General features: G+C 35.7%; 1 pseudogene; it reads right to left on the bottom strand.

The window, feature by feature from the left end:
- Positions 1 to 347: 347 nt before the first annotated feature.
- LOC132426743 (FUN14 domain-containing protein 1 pseudogene) lies at positions 348 to 783 on the bottom strand (annotated as a pseudogene).
- Between the last annotated feature and the right edge of the window lie 6,660 nt (positions 784 to 7,443).

Below are 7,443 nucleotides of genomic sequence, written 5' to 3'. Positions count from 1 at the left end.
CTAGAACAGCAGTGATTTTCCCCCCATTATTATTATTTTATATCAGTAGAATCTATTTAATATATTCAATAATTCTATTATTTCTAAGACCTTCCACAAAAGGGCATTACAATCCTTTTAGTTTATTGCAAACATATATATTTTTTTAAGTGGATTCACTTTATTTATTTTTTGGCTGCGCTGCAGGATTTGTCAGAAGACAAACAGTAAGTTGTGAGTTCCATTTTGCCCAACTACTTTTTTCTTCACACCCTGGAGGATCTGGTGTCTGGAACTGTAGAGACATCATCATGTTACCACCCCTTCTCCTCTCAGGTTGAATCCACTGTGACAGAACACTCATGTCCTTAAGAGGCAAGGCCTAGCAAATAGCCTCTCACAAATCCACTGAACATCACAATGTCCTGTTTGATAAATTCTGTTGCTGCTTCAATTATATTGCTGATTTCAGGTGCTGCTTTATTTGCTCATTTCTGAATCAGGTCTTCCTGCTTTCTTTATATCTTTTTTCAACTCTGTCCCAGTTGATTTGCACATAGTTACTTTGACTGGTAAATCTGAAGAAGATGGCCAGCAGCCTACTGTTGCTGTAAGTTTTCCAACTTTCTGGAACAAAAATCCTGCACAATGGCCAGTGCAGTCTGGATGGCTACTGAGTATTGTTCTACCGGAAGTGCCAAACTATGGCCAAACATAGATTCTACCAGCGGTGTCTTCATGTATACTGAGTTAGGTCCAGTAGGAATCATCATCACTTTCATATTCAGGTGAGAGAGATCCCATCTAGACTGGCCTGGCCTTGGAATCCAGAACCAAGTGAAGAGGACTCAGCTGTCAAAGGGGGGCAAAGAGGGCCTGGGGTTGGAAGAAAGGGTCATAGACGCAGAAGTAAGCACTTCATGAAAACTAAGCAAATGGTATTTCTAGGTAAATCAGTCTTTCTGTGCTGGACTAATTAAAAGAACTTCACAGCTCTCTATCCCCAAGCTTTCTCACCCTCTGGAATTGAGGGCTTTTACTGCTTCCCCCATTATTTTTTTAATTAAGTAATGAATAGTATTTTATTATTATTATTATTTTTGGCTGCATGGCATGGCATACATGATCTTTTCTCCCTGACCAAGGATTGAACCTGTGCTCCCTGAAGTAGAAGCATGGAGTCTTCACCACTGGACCCCCAAGTAAGTCCCTGAAGAGTATTTTATAGATAAGAAAACTTTAGCCTCAGCAGGATAAATTTGAGGACAGTTCCAATAGCTAGTTTCCCAGAGATGCACTTGAAGTGGTCCTTACAGTTTTTGCAAACTAGAATACCTGATAGTGTTTATCAGTGCGACACGTCAGGTGCAGTGTAAAGGTACGGGTACTGAAAAAGTAATATTGACCCTAACTATGCATTCACGCACAGGCATTTACAGATTTTTACCCAGTCTTTGAATTAAAAGATAGATTCTCTGAGTCTGATCAATGTCAGCCTCTTGAGATGCACTAAAATGAAATTCAGAAAAAGCTGAATAACTTAAACTACTCTGGAGTTACAGACAACTGACGTAGAAAGCCTCTTAAGCAATGTGAGAGAAGAAAAAAGGGGCAAAAATCTACCTACTAGCTTGGGTTGTAGAACTCATGTTTTTAGGAGTTGGGAGAAAAGAAACTTTGGAGCAGGTGTTTCATGTGACAGATCATTAGATCTGTTATCTAGGTCTGTATTAGATCTGTAGAGTATCTATTGAGATACTACAGATGAGGAAAGATGTTAAGTGTATCTGCTTTGTATCATCAATGGAGATTTTTTGCTGCCTCTGAAAGCTTGCTGTCAAGATTTAATTTAATATTTAATTAATTTCCTCTCTGCCGATCTGTGATTTCCCTTAATGCCATTTCCTTAATGCCATTTCCCTTAATGCCATTTCCTTTTCTAGAGAGATCACAGATTACTGTAAATTATTTGTGTTCAGTGAGGATGGGCATAACGGTAGCAATAATGAGAACAAGAATAGTGACTGGCCATTTATACATAAAATGAATTCTGTTAGAAACACCTATAAATATTGTACCAGCGTTATTAATTGGCTTAATAAGATCAATTGGCATAATAAGATCTAAGTTGTTTATTATAAATAAAATGAATAAAAATTCACTAGTCAGCAATAGATATTAGTATTTTTCTTTTTTAAAAATCTCTTCTTTGCTAGCCCTAAGTGCTTTATTTCTTAGGGGTCTAATATTGACTTCACTAGTCTTAGTGGAGTTACCAGCTTGTGGCTGAATCACGCTCACTCTAGTATTCAGACATGGTTTGACACATCTAAATTAGGGTGAGGAAGATTATTCCAGAATATCGAGGCTCTCTTTTGTCAGGAATGGGGGATGGGGACTTATTCTGAATAAAGAGGAAGTGAAGACTGGAAAGGTTACTTGGTCAACAGAGAGAAAAGATTAGCCTGAAAATAGAAACTGTCATTCCCAACATTCTCAAGCTCAGACTGCATGAACATATGAATACTTGGCACTAAGTAAATGGTTATAAAAAAACACATCTAATTCCTAGTCTGTAATCTACCAGTGACATTAAAAAATAAGATACCACCACTGGTGATGATGTAAGTGTTGTTTTCGAGAAGGGTTGCTAGTACAGCTTATGATAGCATCTTAATAAACAAAATATTAGTTTTGAGTTGTAATGAGGATTAAAACTTAGATTGAGAATCAAGCTTCTCTGCATATATGTATGTATAAGGAAAATCTATTTTTCCTTAAAACACCTGCATTGTATCACTTTAGAGGTAAAGGATGGTTTTCTCCCTTCTTAAATCTCCTCTTGATAAATATATTTTCATTGGAAGATGTTTACACGCACATACACACCTTGGCAAAACAGAAAACATTATAACCAAACTGTGTAAAATAATATCATTCTTATATTCCTATACATCTTTCCCATTTTATATGAATTATCACTCCCTAACTTTCCAAGTTCATTACTATCCTTCTTTGTCCATTTCTTTATAATGTATTGTTATGATCTGAATTATGTCCCCCCCCTCCCAAATTCATATGTTGAAACCCTAATCCCTAGTACCTTAGAATGTGAGACTATTTGGAATAGTGTCTTTAAAGAGGTAATTAAGGTTAAAAGAGATCATAAGGGTGGGGCCCTAATCTAATAAGACTATGTCCTTATTAGAAGAGGAAGAGACTCCAGGGGTACAGGCACACAAAGAAAAGGCTATGTGAGGACACAGCAAGGAGGTGGCTGTCTTCACGCCAAGGAGAGACACCAATGCTGCCAGCACCTTGACTGTGGTTTTTCAGCTTTCTGAACTCTGAGAAAATAAATTCCTGTTGTTTAAGCCACCATTCTGTGGTATTTTGTTATGGCAGCCCTAGCTGATGTAGGGGAGGAAAGACTTTCTTTCTACCCTCCTAGGTTCAACAGCTGTCTCTATGAAATAAACTGATAAGAGGCAGACTAACAGGGGAAAAGATACATAAGTTTATTAATTTTTAATATCACATGCACGAGAGCATTACAGAAGAAAAGTGAATACCCCAAAAAAGCTGAAACATGGGAGAGCTTACGTTCAAGAAGAAAACAAATATGTGGTATGTCGGTGGAATTATCTAAAGCTGACTCTGTCTTGAATAAAAGCAAGACTAGACTAGGAACAGTCTAAAATAGACATTGTGAAAAAAACAGGGAAAAGAATTATTTATTTTACATTCCTTTATTCTAATATTTTAATCTACTCTATACTATACTATACTAAATTTTATAAGGTGTGAAAATAAATAAAAGACAACTTCATTTAAAACATTATCAGGAAGTTTAGAAGGGAGAGCTCTCATGCACATACCAGCCTGAATAATCAGAAGGAAGAGAAGCGATTTTTAAAGGGTCTTTTTGTATAGAATTCTTTGTGTAACATTCTCTGGGTTTCAACTTTTTATCCATGATGTCAAGAATGTTGTTTTTCTTCTGGTATGAGGGAGGACATTTTTTACATGGGAATTTCATCTCCTGCTTTTAAGAAAAGGAAGGAATGTCTAGTTAGGTCTTCTGGCCATTTTTTAACTGGATTGATTGTTTTTATGGTATTGAGCTCCATGAGCTCTTTGTAGATATTGGAGATTAATCCTTTGTCCATTGTTTCATTTGCAAATATTTTCTCCCATCCTGAAGGTTGTCTTTTCATCTTGTTTATGGTTTCCTTTGCTGTGCAAAAGCTTTTAAGTTTCAATAGGTCCCATTTGTTTATTTTTGTTTTTATTTTCATTACTCTAGGAGGTGGGTCAAAAAAGATCTTGCTGTAGTTTATGTCAAAGAGTGTTTTTCCTGTGTTTTCCTCTAAGAGTTTTATAGTGTCTGGTCTTCCATTTAGGTCTTTAATCCATTTGGAGTGTATTTTTGTGTATGATGTTAGGGAGTGTTCTCATTTCATTCTTTTATATGTAGCTGTCCAGTTTCCCCAGCACCACTTATTGAAGAGGGTGTCTTGTCTCCACTGTATGTTCTTGCCTCCTTTGTCATAAATTATGTGACCATATGTGCATGGGTTTATCTCTGGGCTTTCTATCCTGTACTATTGATCTATATTTCTGTTTTTGTGCCAGTACCATACTGTCTTGATTACTGTAGCTTTGTAGTATAGTTTGAAGTTGGGAAGCCTTATTCCTCTGGCCGCTTTTCTTTCTCAAGATTACTTTGACTATTCAGTGTCTTTTGTGTTTCCATACGAATTGTAAAATTTTTTGTTCTAATTCTGTGAAGAATGCCAGTGGTAGTTTGATAGGGATTGCATTGAATCTGTAGCTTGCTTTGGGTAATATAGTCATTTTCACAATATTGATTCTTCCAATCCAAGAACATGGTATAGTTCTCCATCTATTTATGCCATCTTTGATTTCTTTCATCAATGTTTTATAGTTTGAGTACAAGTATTTTGCCTCCTTAGGTAGGTTTATTCCTAGGTATTTTATTCTTTTTGTTGCGATGGTAAATGGGATTGTTTCCTTAATTTCTCTTTCTGATTTTTTGTTGTTAGTGTATAAGAATGCCAGAGATTTCTGTGCATTAATTTTGTATCCTGCAAGCGGAAGACCTAAATAGATATTTCACAAAAGAAGACATACAAATGGCCAAGAGACACATGAAAAGATGCTAAAAATCATTAATTATTACAGAAATGCAAGTCAAAACTACAATGAGGTATTACCTCCACCAGTCAGAATGGCTATTATCAAAAACTCTAGAAACAATAAATGCTGGAAAGGGTGTGGTGAAAAGGGTACACTCCTGCATTGGTGGTGGGAATGGAAATTGATACAGCCACTATGGAGAACAGTATGGAGGTTCCTTAAAAAACTAAAAATAGAACTACCATATGACCAGCAATCCCACTACTGGGCATATACCCTGAGAAAACCATAATTCAAAAAGAGACATGTACCACAATGTTCATTGCAGCTCTATTTACAATAGCCAGGACATGGAAGCAACCTAAATGTCCACCAACAGATGGATGGATAAAGAAGATGTGGTACATATATACGAGGAATATTACTCAGCCATAAAAAGAAACGAAATTCAGTTATTTATAGTGAGGTGGATGGACCTAGAGTCTGTCATACAGAGTGAAGTAAGTCAGAAAGAGAAAAACAAACACCGTATGCTAACGCATATATATGGAATCTAAAAAAAAAATGGTACTGATGAATTTAGTGGCAGGGCAGGAATAAAGATGTAGACATAAAGAATGGACTTGAGGGCACAGGGTGAGTGGGGAAGCTGGGGCAAAGTGAGAGTAGCATTGATATATATACACTACCAAATGTAAAATAGCTAGTGGGAAGCAGCTGCATAGCACAGGGAGATTGTGCTTTGTGACCTAGAGGGGTGGGATAGGGAGGGTGGGAGGGAGGCTCAAGAGGGAGGGGCTATGGGGATATATGCATGCATATGGCTGATTCACTTTGTTGTCCAACAGAAGCTAACACACTATTGTGAATCAATTATATTCTAATAAAGATCTATTAAAAAAAGAAGCAGAAAAGGAAGATCCCTCCCTGCCCTAGCAACAATGCGCTAACCACCAGTAAGAAACTGCCACAACCTCGAACTCCTGTTCCTCTCCAGTGAAATTTTATTCAAAACAACCTTCCCCAATTTCCTCCTAAAACCTAGTAGAAATTGACCTTTCTTTTGTCTCTTCACACTTGCCAATGATTCACTATAGCTTGCCTGCCCCAGAACTGCAATTCCCTGCTTTCCAGATTACACCCATTTTGCTGGTAAAGTAACTGGCTGTGTTACTTTTTGAGGTTGGCATTAGTCACTTTCAAAGCCCTGCTACTTTCTGTGAGAAATAAAAACATTTCATTTTACTGGGAAGTTATCTTATAGTATAAGATTGCGAATGATGATAAAGAGTAAATAGATCCAATATTCTCTCAGATATATGTGAAATAAGCAAGAAATAAAACAGAAAGGTAGATATGTTTATTCCTTGATAGTTTATATCTTAAAAATCCATTACCATAAGGTAGATGGCCATAGAATCTACGATGATTAAAAACATATATGAATACATTGCTTATCACAGCATTCTGATTTCAGATAAATAGAAATCAGGTGATAATTTCATATCAATCATTCTATTGTCTTTGATATTTTTAAAAAGAACAAATTGTTTGCCTTAATTTCACAGCATTTATGTTACCTGTCATTTTAATTGGTTAGGTACTAGATGATTTTTAAAGTTGTATATATGTGATATATAGCACTAAAAATAAGTTTACTGTCCATCAGTAAGGGAATGCACTATTACATTTTGATGCAGTCATACACTAGAAACAATGAGAGTTACTTAAATGAAAATGAACAAAAGTAAAAATGAATGTTGACTTAACAAAGAAAAGATAAATATCAAAATTAGAACAATAGTTTTTCACTGGCTATATAAAGAAAGGAAGGGCTTGTCGTATGAGCCTGTTACACCTTCCACATTTATTTCTAAACAAAAACGACACTTGCAGCAACTATTGTGAAGTATTTATACCTGACAAATCTAGATAAATGGTGCTCTATATTTTATGTACTTTTATGCATGTTTGAAATATTATATGATTAAATTCTTTTTAAAATGACAATTTTGTATTTCAAAGTTTTCTTTGAAAATTTCCTGCTCAAATTGAATTTTAAAGAATCTAGTAATGATTTTTCAGTGTGAAAATGATTTTATACCAACTCCATTAGATAAACAATAGATATTCCTAGATACATCTGCACCAAGCCTTTCCTTTTATGTGTGCAGAGATTCTTGGCTAGCTTTATCTTTGTCTCTGGGGGATGTATAATATCATTCTAAATTAGAAAAAAATGTACCCATGTACAATGTATACGTCTTCCATATAGCACTATCTTAAAATGTGTTAATCGAAATA

This window comes from Delphinus delphis, chromosome 6 (assembly GCF_949987515.2).
Source record: "Delphinus delphis chromosome 6, mDelDel1.2, whole genome shotgun sequence".
Lineage (NCBI taxonomy): Eukaryota > Metazoa > Chordata > Mammalia > Artiodactyla > Delphinidae > Delphinus > Delphinus delphis.
Note: the sequence above shows the minus strand (reverse complement) of the source record. Positions and strands in the feature narration are given on the sequence as shown.